The sequence below is a fragment of the Loxodonta africana genome, chromosome 18, assembly GCF_030014295.1.
Source record: "Loxodonta africana isolate mLoxAfr1 chromosome 18, mLoxAfr1.hap2, whole genome shotgun sequence".
Lineage (NCBI taxonomy): Eukaryota > Metazoa > Chordata > Mammalia > Proboscidea > Elephantidae > Loxodonta > Loxodonta africana.
The window spans coordinates 72,807,870-72,821,851 of record NC_087359.1 but is presented as its reverse complement, the minus strand read 5'-3'; the positions used below and the strand labels follow the sequence as shown (position 1 = coordinate 72,821,851).

Genomic DNA, 13,982 nt, shown 5'->3' with positions numbered 1-13,982 from the left:
GTTTTAAGTCAATCTCTTTGGAGATATAAAAGAGATTAAATAAGCAAGTGAGAGAAGCAGAGATGGGGGAAGAGTGATACCAAGCTACATGAAGATTGCCCAGGAGCAGAAGCTCAGAAGAGACAAGGACTTTCCTCCAGAGCTGACTTAAAAAGAAAGCCTTCTCCTAGAGCCAGCACCCTGAATGCCGACTTCTAGTCTCCTAAACTGTGAGAAAATAAATGGTAAAGCTACCCACTTGTGGTATGTCTGTTACAGCAGCTCTAGAGAACTCAGACACCAGTGTAGGGATTCCGTAACTGCACCACAAGGACTGTTTTCTCATCCCTGAAGCATCTCCCTGGGCTGGCGTTTCTCGGAATGTTCTTTGGAAAGGCTGGAGCTCCTTTGGATCATTCGTTCTAGTCAGTAACACAAGTTCCGTGTGCATTTCTAAGTTGAATAAGACCTCACCTTTTTTCTTAGGAACTTGTTGTCACCAGGAGGGTTTCTCCATGCCCACAATGATTATGGACTTCCCTGGGCCGCTTATGGAGCTTCCAGCCTATGTAGGGTCTATAGTAACCTGCACCAAAAAAATAAACCCGCTGGTGTCAAAGCAGTTCCAGCTCATGGTGACCCAGTGTGTCCGAGTGGGACTGTGCTCCGGAGGTCAAAGCAGTTCCAGCTCATGGTGACCCCGTGTGTCCGAGTGGGACTGTGCTCCGGAGCATTTCTACGGCTGTGATCTTTCAGAAGGAGATCGTCAGGACTTCCTTCCAAGGCACCTCTGGGTAGACTGAAACCACCAGCCTTTCTATGAACAGCCGAGTGCTTAACCATTTGCCCCACCAGGGGCTTCTTAGTGACCTCCAAGTAGTAGGTCTCTAAAGGGAGGGTGCAGAGTGGGCCAGATTCTATACAAGGCCCTGATGCAGGTGGTGGTCTCTGGCTGTAGGCAAAGCAGGCCAGGTTAGCTGACAGTTCTCTCCTGTGCTCGTGACTCCCCAGGGGCACTGCCAGGAGAGAACTGAGAGGATTGAAACATGGAAAATCAGAGCTGGTGGGAATCCAAGCTGTCCGTGCCAAAGCAGCACATGAAATCCACCCAAATCCACCAGTCGGCTCAGCCTTGGCTTCTCACGTCCCTCGCCTGTGCCCGCTTAACTTTGTGGCCACCTCTTCCCACCAGAGGGACCGTTAATATGTCTTCGGATTATGAGCTTGCACACGAGGGGTCCTGGTGACAGGAGAGGCAGCTGCTGTTTAGAGGGGCCAAACAAAGAAAGCAGCTGGCAGCTGCCACTCTAGAAGGCTTGTTTGTTCGTCATCTCCCCTGACAACCTGGTTTTCTGGGCATGAGAGGGGGTATCCAGTTGAAGGGGTAACCGGGGTTACTAGGAAGAGGGAAGTAGGACTATTTCTGACCATTCTAATCTTCAACTTCCTCAAACCAGCAGATGAGAGCTACACGGTTATCAGGGCCTCCTCGAGGTTGTGGAGAGAGTGTGGGCCATTCCCCACCTGTAACGTGTGCACTTTGGACCAGATGGCCCTGAGTCGACTCTAGTCCTGAGTTAGCCACTCTATTGCAGAGGACCTGGGGGGGTGGTGATTTTCTAAAATTAGCATTTTTTGTTTATCTTTGTTTTTAATTAAGAGCAGAATATATTCTCAGGGTAGAAATTCAAAGAGTACAAAAAGGTTTCAAATAAAAACTGGCAATCTCCAGCCCCACCCCCCAGCCTAATTATCATGTACACCCTTCAGGATATGCGTGTCCCCTCTCTCACTCTTAGCTGATGAGGATGTGTGATATTTTTAAAATAAATTGGGAAGTATCCAGGTTGCTCTATAAATTGCTTTGACAGTGTACCGCAGACATTTTTCTATACTTGAACACTTCAGTCTTAACTCACTCTTTATAATGGCTACGTAGCAATCCATTGCACAGGTATGTTGTCATTAATTAGCCCTCTTTTTATTAATAAGAGTCCCTGGGTGGTGCACATGGCTAAGTACTTGGCTCCTAACTGAAAGGTTGGTGGTTTGAATCCACCCAGAGGGCCTTGGAAGAAAAGCCTGGTGATCTACCTCACTGTCACAACCATTGAAAACCCTTTGGATCTCATTTCAGCTCTGACACACATGCGGTCACCAGGAGTCAGGATCACCTTGACGGCAACTGTTACTGGCACTTTATCTTCTTAATGAGCAATGTTGTTGCTGTTGTTGTTGTTAGGTGCATCAAGTAGACACCTAGAGACCCCACGTGACAGAGTAGAACTGCCCCATAGGGTTTTCTTGGCAGTAATCTTTATGAAAGCAGCTCGCCAGGCCTTTCTCCTGTGGATCCACTGGGTGGGTTTGAACCGTCAACCTTTCGGTACGGCAGTTGAGCACTTAATCATTTGTGCCACCGGGCCTTGTCACCTTTTACATTAGCAGACAGCATCTGGCAGCTTTTTCTAGGACGCAGACTTTAGCATATGCCATGAGCCAGGGCATCCTCGTGGGTCCCAGGATACAATGATCCCAAGGCAGCTCCAGGCAGCAGGGGTCAGCAGGCTTTGTGAGCCATAGGGTCTCTTGTCGTGACTACCCAGCCCTGGCCTTTTAGCATGAAAGAGCCATAGACAGTATATGTGAGTGTGACAGTGTTCTGATAAACCTGCATTTATGGACACTGAATATGAATTTCATATAATTTTTTACATATCATGAGATATTCTTCTCGCGATTCTCTTTCAACCGTGCAGAAATGTAGAAACCAGTCTTAGTTCACGAGTTCACGGCTATATAATAGCAAGTGTGGCCCAGTTTGCTGCTGACACCTGCTCCAGGCTGTCTGCCACCTCCGATAGGACCGACCCTACCTACCCTTTCCCTCCTTCTCTGTTACCCTGACACTAATCCTGGCTCCTTGCTTTTACATTCTAGACACACGCCGGTTTCATTCATCGAATGTGCAGTTTGTTGTTTATCTGTTTGTTTGATTGATTGAATCATTCATTCAACAAGTACTGTGCTTCAAATATGTACCAGACTGAGTGCTGGATCCTGGGGATATAGTAATAAAAAGCAGCAGTCCCTGCTCTCAGAGTGCTTATGTACTTGTCGGGAAGGCAGATTTTCCATGAATACATATTTGGTTGCAGTCATGAGAAGGGTTGTGAAGGAGAAGTCCAGGGTGTTTTGAGAGCATGTTACAGAGTCCAGGGAAGGCTTCCTGGAGGAGGAGATTTTTGTTAACTTGTTGTTTGTTTACGTTTATTTATTGTGGTAAATAAATATATATTTAACGCAAACATTTACCATTTCAACAATCTTCATTTGTACAGTTCAGTGACATTAGTAATGTTTGTGTTGTTCAGTCATTACCCTGATCCGTTCCCAAATTTTTCATCACTCTTAATAGAAGCTCAGTTTCCCTTAAGCATTGAGTCCTTATTTCGCCCTGCTGCCCACCTGCCCCTGATAACTGCTAATAAACTTTGTTTTCTATACTCTTACCTATTCTAGATGTTTCATATAAGTGGGAACATACAGTATTTGTCCATTTGTGATTGACTTATTTCACTCAGCATAATGTTTTCAAGGTTCGTGTATCAGGATTTCATTTCTCTTATGGCCGAGCAGTATGTATGTATATACTACATTTTGTTTATTCATTTGTTGATGGACATGTAGGCTGTTTAAAAAAAAAATAAACCCAAGCCCATTGCCATCAAGTCAGTTCTGACTCATAGCAGCCCTATAGGACAGAGGAGAACTGCACCAAAGAGTTTCCAGGGAACACCTGGTGGATTCGAACTGCCTACCTTTTGGTTAGCAGCCGTAGCATTTAACCACTGCGCCACCAGGGTTTCCTTAGGCTGTTTAGGAGGAGGTATTTTTGCTTTCAGATTGGAAGGATGTGGGAGGGGAAGGGGTTGAGAATGGGAAGCACCTTCCTGAGGGCAAAGAGTACGTCATGTTTGGTGAAGGGGGAGAAGACCAGGGTAGCTGGTGCTCTGGAAGTCGTAGGGGTAATGGCTGGAGAACAGGGACAGATTGTTCAGTCTTTGAATGCTGTGTTAATGCTCTTTAGTCTACAGGAATGGAAGCCCAGCCGTCCCTCTGACTCTCCTCTGGAATTCCTTCTTAGACTGATTGGTTTGGCTGCTGCCATGTCGTTAAAGGCTTTGAATTGTACTCCCTTCCGGCAGGGAATTACCTCTCAGAAGGATGACCTGCTTTTCTCTGACATGCATTTATCTGGCTCTCCTGATTTCTGGAGGCATGTGAGATTGTACCTCCTCACTGCTGGACCATCACACCCAGCTTTCTGCCCCAACTCACAGGTCTCTCTTGCCCACGTGGCTCAGGCTAGAGCTCCGTGCTAAAGCTCCAACACCTCCCGGGGGCCTCCCTCCCCGGGCAGCGGGTCGTTCACGCACCAGATGCACTGCCCAGGAAGCAGAGCCCCACTGCAAGTGGCCACCGGCCGTTACTCACTCCCTCTTTGTCTGCCTACCTTTCTTCCAAATACTTCCAGTCTTCCTTAATCCCTATCTCTTTTTTCTTTTTTTTTTTTTACCCAGGCAAAATAGGCATTCTGTCCCTGTTTTTATAAAACCAAAAACAAAACAAAAACTCCGTTGCCATCAAGTCGAATTCCAACTTCTGGCGACCGTATATGATAGAGTAGATCTGCCCCATAGGGTTTCCAAGACCGTAAATCTTGACAGAAGCAGCCAGCCACATCTTTCTCCCATGGAGCAGCTGGTGGGTTTTGAACCACCTGCCTTTCAGTTAGCATCCAAGCGCTTAACCACTGTGCCACCAGGGCTCCTTCCTGTTTTTATACCGAATACAGATAGAACTACATAAAAGCCCAATTTACATTTGTATTACTTTGGTTGGGCTAATCTGCTTATTTTCTAAGCCATTTAGGATTTTCTGGGTAGGGATTTTCACCCACTGGAAGCTGTGCTGGGCTCTGGGGATATAAAATCAAACAAGATGTGGCTTCTGCTGTCACAGACTGAAGCTCTAGTAAGGCCAGAGAAAGACGTAAACCAGGAAACATTAGGGGTATTAGCATGGGAACGTGGGGCTCAGTGAAGGAGCAGTCAGCTTTATCCAGGCATCAGACAAGACTCAGAGGTGGTGACCCTTAACTCAGTGTTCCAAGCGCAGGTTAGAGCATGAGCAAAGACAAGGCAACCAAAGACAGGCTAATGTATTTGGTGTCGGTAATTAACAGACAGGTGAGAGAGAGAGTTAGGGATCTGATCAACAACATGTCTTGTGACGCATTCTGAGGAGGTGGTCAGTGGGGAGCTATGGAAGAGTTTAAAATGGCGGCATGAGATGATCAGAATATTGTGGCGAGATTGCTTGTGCAGCAGAGCGAAGGATTGGAGGACAGGAAGCATGGAGACCAGGAACTAAATGAGAAGAGAAATAAAGAGATCAAACACCAAGCCCACAGCAGTGGCTGGAGAGGAGAGAAGGTAGAATCTACCCAACAGGATATGACGGATCAGGGAAAGAGATCTTGGATTTCTCCCCATTTTTGCCTTGGGTGACTGAGTCCTGCAATGAGAATAAGGGACATGAGGTTAGAGAACAGGTTTGGCAGGAAGAAAATGGATCCATATTGAGTGTACAGTAACTTGGGGGAGATTCAGGGAGACGTCTAGCAGATATTTGGATGACTGGGTCTATGATTCAGGAGGTGTTGAGACTACAGATGGGAATTTGGGAAGCTGAGGGAGGACATGGCTTGGCAAGCAGAGAGCTGAGTGGATTTCACCTTATAGCCCCCTTGGCCTGACACTGTTGCTCAGTAACCAACCTGTGTAACCACATCCGGCAGCCCAGAACTTGCATTTCATGGTAGAGAGATGAAGTCATGAGAATGCAGGACACTACCCAGGACACACTTCTAGGAGAGAGCCCTACAGAACAACGTTGAAGGGAGGGCCAAAGGAGACTTTGAGGGAATTGTCAGAGACATGTTGGAGTCAGGAGAAGGTAGGGCCATAAAAGGCAAGGGAGAAGAAATGTTCTAGAAGGGAAAGTCAGAGACAGACTGAAATATCCATCCTATTTATGGTAGGGGTGATATTTTAGATGACTGGGGAAAGCACAGATTATTTAATAAATGGGACTGGGGCAAATGATGGGGGCGTTGGCGGTTCAGTGGTAGAATTCTTCCCTTCCATGCGGGAAAGCAGAGTGTCATTTCTGGCAAGGCACCTCATGTGTACCTACCATCATTTGTCAGCGGAGGCTTGCGTGTTGCTCTAATGCTGAACTGATTTCAGGGGAGCTTCCAGACAAAGATGGGCTGGGAGGAAAGGCTTGGTGGCCTACTTCCAAATATCAACTGTTGAAAACACTAGATTACAACGGTTTGGTCCACAACATGTTGTTTCATGATGCATGAGGTCGCCAAGAGTCCGGGCCCTACTTGACAGCGTCTAATAACAACAAGGAGCCCTGGTGGCATAGTGGTTAAGAACTCAGCTGCTCACCAAAAGGTTAGCAGTTCAGATCCACCAGCCGCTCCTTGGAAACCCTATGGGGCAGTTCTCCTCTGTCCTATAGGGTCACTATGAGTCTGAATCAACTCGACGGGCAACGAGTGGTTTGGTTAATAACAACTACAACTGGGCCAAATGGCTAACAGGAAGTCTCAGAGGGTAAATTAATATATTAATGCCACTGCATGCATATAAACTCACCGAAGCCATCAGAGCATGCTTTATGAGATTTGGGGAAGCCTCCATCCTCTCCCAGTCCCTACCCATGGCTTATGGCACCATGAAGGGTGACCTTGAACTCAGCCCCAGGAACTCTAGGGGTTCTGGAATAGGGAATTGCTTGTCCTACACTGTCTAGGAAAGTGCTCCATTCCCACCAAAAGTTAACTCTGTTGCAAAAAAAAAAATTGGGGTTGTGTTTAGTTCATGGATTGTGAGCTGTTATCAATAGCCTGCCCTGTAGTTCAAGAAGCATTTGTTGCCATTTATAAATTGGCCAGATATGTAGGCTTCCCCTCTCTTAATAGTGATGGTCATAGGTATTCAGGTCCTGTTTTTGGAGAAACGTTGGCCTTTTAGATACTGTTTTAGCATACCGTTTGCCATTTGGATATTGAAGGGGTATTTCAAGTCAGTATTGAAAACCAAGGTTAATTTTTTTTTAATTGAGGTGAAATCCAAGGTTAATTTTGTTTAACGTACAAGTCAGTAGTTTAACGTAGGGGTCGGTATTTACCTTTTACTTACTAATCTTGTGCACACTAGTTGTTATTTGTTGTGTCTGTGCCTTTCATTTCTAAAGAAGGACATCATTTGAGGGGGCTGCCTTAGCCTAGTTCCTCTAGAAAGCAGAGCCTGAGGCAAGGATTAAGTTTTAATCACCTTATTTAGTAGGTACAAGCCTGGAGCCCTGAGGGTAGGTAAGAAAGGGAGGGGAGGCAAAAGAAGATCCCACCCTGATGCTAGCTACTGTTTCACTAGGAGCTGCAAAGAGACCCGGCAGGTCACTCAGCTTGACACACAGCACTTCTCTGGAAGAGTTGCAAGGAGGAGCCATGCCTTGAAGTAGTCCACAGGAGAGCAGGGTATTTTATCTGCTCACCTTCCTCTTGTCTCCTATTTCCCACTGGCCAAGGTTCTCCTCTTGGAGAGCGGTTTCCCCACACTTTGGGGTTGTACCATCTGACCCCCAGCAGCCTGGTAAAAAGTCTGATTCTACATCCCACAGAGGGATGATTCACCCAAGTCCAACGTGAATGGGCATCCAAGTTGGCTGAGGTGCCAACCAAAATAGGAGGCATTTGAGGGAAATCTGAGGAACAGTCCAAGGCCTGTGTCCCAATGAGAGAGAGACCCTTGTAGAACTGACTGCTGCGGTGGACATCTCTCTCTGACTTAAGACCTTGATGATTTGATCATTCTTAAAAGTAGATTCAGTGGCTGGTGACTTCTACTGTAGAATCCTAGGAGGAAACTTCCAGATCATCTAGCACAGGGCTTGTCAAACTACGGCTCATGGGCCTAATTCAGCTCATAGCTTGTTTTTGTAAATAAAGTTTTATTGGAACACCACCACCGCTAGTTGCCTTCGAGTCACTACCAACTCATGGCAACCCTGTGTGTGTCTGAGTAGAATTTTGCTTTATTGGAACACGGCACAGCCATGCCTATTGTTTATGGATTCTTTAGGGCTGATTTGTGCCATAAAGGGCAGAGGTGAGTAGTTCCAACAAAGACCGTGTGGTGCACAAAGCCAAAAATGGTTACTCTCTGGACCTTTCCAGGAAAAGTGTGACGATCCCTGGTCTAACAAATAGAACTACTCATTTTACGCATAAGGAAATGGAGGCCCCAACACGGTAAAAGGACTTTCTCAATATGGTGTTAGTTGCCTTCAAGTGGATTCCCACTCACTCCGACCCCATGTGTGCAGAGTAGAATTGCTCCATAGGGTTTTCAAAGCTATGACCTTTCAGAAGCAGATCACCAGGCCTGCCTCTGGATCTGTTTGAAATGCCAACCGTTCATGTAGCGGTTGAGCGCTTAATCATTTGTGCCACCCAGGGGCTCCTTTCTCAAAGTAACCTGGCCATTTAAAAGCCAAGCTGTGTCTGGAACCTCGGTCTTCTAACCTTTCCTTTTTTGCTTCAGGATTCAGGAGGATGTGGGATGGTGTTCGGTGCTGGTGACTTAATTTGTAGTAAGGATGACTGAGTTCGTGGATTAGTAAAAAAGAACATTTATTTTTAAGGGAAACATACCAATCTTGTTCGAGCGTCAGCCGAAACCCAGGAGAGCAGAGAATTGTTTCTAAGGTCTTTTGATGAAGAATCCATATGTATAAATGTTTTTTTGTGTTTGTGAATGAAGCTTGGAGGATTAAACCAGGATTTGAGCTTTTGGTCTCATTTGCCAAATAGTGGGTAATTTTCTTGACTTCTTGTTTTAATTTTTCTTTTAAATGAGTGGATTCCCATTTAACTTTATTACCCCAGGAGCGAATGTGATTTTCTGGACATGTTTTCCAGTAGAACACTTTTAAAACATTCTTTGAGCTTTTCTTTGTTACAAATAATTGGATATTCTTTTAACTCCCCAAACAGAACAGCCCCGATAATTCCGTGTTAATAAAAGTTGCCCTGAGAAGCATCTATACCCCAAAACATGGATCTGTTCTCTTCTGTCCATCTGTGCTGAACAACTGTGAGACTAAAAGGATGCTTGTATGTGCACATTCTGTTGACTGAATTAGCTCTTTTTATTTATTTTACGATTTTGTGTGTGTGCTCACGCCCATGTCTATTTTAGCGTGATTATTTTTCTTTAATGCCCTTTTAGTGGAAGACCATTACACCCGAAAGCTTACTATTAATATCCTTATCTGTAGGTGTATTTTTTTCTTCCAAGGCACCCATTTTAATCTGTTTCAGTAATATTAAGGTGGGTGACGCGTTCCTGATTTCTCACCAGTTTTTAAGACCGATGATGATCGCTTAGCATTTGTGGCAAGTGCCAAGTGAGAGAGAGAGTCATTCACACTGCCTGTCAAGTTCTAGTAAAAAGACAAAGGGAAAAAAAATAAGATCTTATCATGTGCTGTATCCTGGGATGTTGAATTACTTTGAAAAAGACTGCTTACTGGTAAACAGCGTTCCTGGTTGGCCGATAGGTGGAGCCACTGACTAGCAGCAACCGGTTTGTGTATGGAAGCAAAAAAAAGGAACATGTGGGCTATGACCTAGCAATTCCACCCTGAGTTTGCTACTCAAGAGAAATGAAAACATATCCACACGTAAAATCCTGTATATGAATGCTCATGACAGCATTATTCATAATAGCCAAAAAAGTGGAAATAACCCAAATGTCCGTCAACAAATGAACAAACAAAAGGTGGTGTATCCATACAGTGGGCTATCACTCAGCCATGAAAAGGAATAAAGTACAGACACGTGCTACTACGTGGATGGACCTTGAAAACGCGCAGTGAAAAAAGTCGGGCGTAAAAGAACACGCTATCGATCCCATTGGTAGGAAATAGGTGACTCCATAGAGACAAGGTTAGTACTTGCCAGAGGCTGGAGGGAGGAGGAAGTGGAGGGTGACAGCTAAAGGGCATGATATTTCTTTTTAAGGTGATGGGCATGTTCTAAAGCTAGATACTGGCAATGGTTGGACAACTCTGTGACAGTGCTAAAAAGCCATCGAATTGTATGTTTTGTAAGAGTGAATTTTATGGTATGTGAATTATATCGCAGTACAGTTGGTTTTAAAAAGGTGGGCAAGTTGGTGATTTGCTAGGCATCCTTCAGAAGTTCTTTAGATGCCCGTGTTGGAGAATCCTTGTGCCCGATCCCCAGACTCTGCTGGGCATCAGAAGCACCCAGGGAGTTTGTTAAAAAAAAAACAAATGTACATTTCCCACCACAAACCTACTGAATCAGGATCTGCTATTTGTAGAGATTAAAATTTCTGCTTTATAATTAAAGTGTTTTCTCATAGTCACCACCTATTTTTCACTTGCAAGGAGACTCAGTGACAAGATGGGAAAGGCATAATCCATGGATCAAACCTGAGAAAGCTGAGGGGTAAATTTAAAGTCAGTTTCCTGTAACAGAAATACAATGAGAAAGTATAGTTGTCTACAAATAGGTAAACATTTCATCATGGTCCCAAGGTTACAGGTTACGTAACCGGAAACTAGTGTAGTTAAAGAAGAATCTCACAGAAGAGCTACCTGAAGACCAGTAACTCGATTTTACAGTAACAAATACAGAATGAATATAAAACTGCAAGGAATGGCGCTTCACCTGGCTAATGTTTGTGTTTTAAGCGTTGTCGGGGGACCTGACTCTTGTGTATTTTCCAGCTTTTATTCTTATCTGTATAACAAGATGTTAATTTCTAAGCTTTGGAATTTCAAAGCTTTGGAGACAATACCTCAGAAACTTTTTTGATCTCGGCATTTTTGCTATTAAAAAAACCCTTGGACTCTGGTTTCTACTGTATTTCAAGCTAAGGTTGAATCAAAGACTTTGGGGCTTAGGAGATTTTTAATTGTTACATCCCGGGTGGTGCTCTCACATCTGGACAGGTTAAACACCATCCTTGCCTCATTGAAACAGTCTAGCGAGACAGCTCCGGCCTTGGAGATCTGGGGGAGTTGTGAAGTTTCTTCTTCCGTCTTTCTCTTCCCTGGAGATATTTAGACTTCCTAACTTAACTCTCCTTTGGTTAGGAAGTAGGTGCCAGTGAACAGCCATGGTCCCCTCACCATTCATCACACTGCAGGGCCCAGGGGCCTGGCGAGTCCAGTGGAATCTGATTGTATCAACTGGCTAATCTGTGTGAAGTGGCAGAACCTCTAACAGTCATTAAATCAGCCAGTGTTCATTAATTAAAGGCTGAAGAAAGTACGGGACAGCTGTAAATTGTGTACACATAAGGAATGATGTTTGCTTGGATTGAACACAAAAAAGGTGCTGGACTGTGATGGCTAAATTGTTCAGGAAATGGCATTATAGTGCCTGTGTGACCGTTTTGGGGGAGGGAAAGCTGACAATCGGGGCAGGGTCAGGACCTGGTGCACTGTCCTTGAAGACACAGGTGTAACGGATGTCATAGTGGATTGTCTCCTGGATTAAAGGCTGTCCGCAGAAGCATTTTATTGTGTATAAATAAACCTATTGCCCTTGAGTTGATGCCAGCTCATAGTGACCCCATGTGCTTCAGAGTAGAACTGTGCTCCCATATGGTCTTCTTGGCTGTAATCTTACAGCAACAGATTTCCAGGCCTTTCTTGCAAGGTGTTCCTGTGTGGATTCGAACTGCCAACCTTTCAGTTAGTAGCCGAGAACAAGTGGTTTGTAGCACCCAGGGATCTTCGTGTGTACAGGACTTAAAAATGTTGATTTAGTTGCCCACATTGAAAAGTTGGGAGGTTTTTCATACTCATCCAGATACCTGTCTTCTCCTGAAAAATTGTGAGCCGTGGCCACACTGAGCTCACCTTCCTGCCTGAACACAGCTAGTGGAGCGGAGGAGGTAGCCACCGCGTCTGATTTTTTATGCTCAGTCACCTTCATGGATGTATTTTACTTGTCTCGGTCTTGCAGGAGCCCTGTTGGCGCAGTGGTTAAGAGCTGAGTTTTGGCCTGTTTTCAGACCAGGACTTCGAACCGGTTCTGTCTAGTTCAGTCATAGCCGAGGAAGTGACACCGGAATAGACCCAAATTTTAAAAATTTGGGTGAATTGAAACGATAACTGGAATGGGAAAAATAACAGGTTGAAGCCCTGCTAGAAATTTCATCTCCTTCTTAAAACACAAGGGCAGCATGCACGTTGCATAGCAACCAAACGCATCACCTGTCAGGGTCAGAAACGACGATGCCCGGCTCAGAGATGGCAGCTGACTGCGCCACTGGGTAGCTCTCCTCAGTCCTGGCAAAAATCCATCCTCACACATCAGGCTCCTGAAGGGGCTCTCTCTGCTTTTTCCAAGCCTCCCATTCCAGGGCTATGACCCATAATTTTTCCTGTTCTGGTTTTGGATCACTCAAATTTTAAAATTCGGGTCCCTTCTGGTTTTGCTTCATCAGCCATAACCGGTTCAGAGTGAACATTGTGATGTTGTATCGTGTTGGAGATACGCAGAGGCATTAGACACAAAGGGAGGAAGACAGTTTATAGACGGGCTTGGAAATCAGAGATTATGAAAGGGGCCAGGCAAGAGAATGAAGAATCTAGGGAGCAATAACTGACTTGTTAAAAAAAAAAAAGAAAATTTTTTTTTTTTTTTAGTTGCCATCAAATGGGCTCTAACTTACGGCAACTTATGTGTAGCAGAATGAAACGTTGACCCGTCCCGCGCCGTCTTCATGATCGTTGGTATGTTTGAGTCCATTGTTGTGGCCATGCGTCAGTCCATCTCATTGAGCGTTTCCCTTGTTTTTGTTGGCCCTCCACCAACCATGATGTCCTTTTCTAGAGATTGGTTTTTCCTGATGACATGTTCAAAGTAAGTGAGTCAAGGTCTTGCATCCTCGATTCTAAAGGGCGTTCTGGTTGTATTTCTTCTAAGACTGATTTATTCGTGCTTCTGGCAGTCCGTGATGTAGTCAGTATTCTTTGCCGTACCCCAGTTCAAATGCATCAATTCTTCTGTCTTCCTTTGTCAGTGTTTAGCTTTCACATGTAGATGAGGTGATTGAAAAGACCAAGGCTTGGGTCAGGTACACCTTAGTCATCAAAGTGACATCTTTGCTTTTTAAAACTTAAAAAAGGTCTTTTGCAGCAGATTTGCCCCATGCAATATGTTGTTTGATTTCTTGCTTGACTGCCGCTTCCATGGAGATTGATTGTGGATCAAGTAGAATGAAATCTTTGACAAGTTCAGGTTTTTCTGCATTTATCATGATGTTGTTTATCGGTCCATTTGTGAGGATTTTTGTTTACATCACGTTCAGACGTAATCCATTCTGAAAGCTGTAGCCTTTGACCTTCCTTCATCAGTAAGTTCTTCAAGTTGTCTTCATTTGCACCAAGGAAGGTTGTATCATCTGGGTATCACAGGTTGTTAATGAGTCTTCCTCCGATCTCGATGACACTTTCGTCTTCACATAGACCAGCTTCTCGAATTGCTTGTTCAGCGTACCAAAACCCAACCCATTGCTGTCGAGTCTGTTATGACTTATACCAACTCTACAGGACAGAGTAGAACTGCCCTGTAGAGTCTCCAAGGCTGTAATCTTTACAGAAGCAGGCTGCCGTATCTTTCTCCCGAAGAGCAGCTGTTGGATTTGAACCACCGTCCTTTCAGTTAGCAGTCAGGTGCTTAACCACTGCACCACTGGCGCTTTTTTTTTTTATTGTTCAGCGTACAGATTGAGTAAGTAAAAGGATATAACAGTTATGGGGCATCAGTTTCAAGAAGGACCTTTAACACATTCCACCTTTGCCTTATTCTGGGAGCT

At 44.8% G+C, this 13,982-nt stretch overlaps 1 protein-coding gene across 7 annotated transcripts in view; it reads left to right on the top strand.

Annotated features, from left to right (window-relative positions):
• Positions 1-13,982, top strand: part of GAS7 (growth arrest specific 7) — a 287,911-nt gene that overhangs the window by 196,712 nt on the left and 77,217 nt on the right. The gene's annotated exons all lie outside the window — the stretch shown is intronic.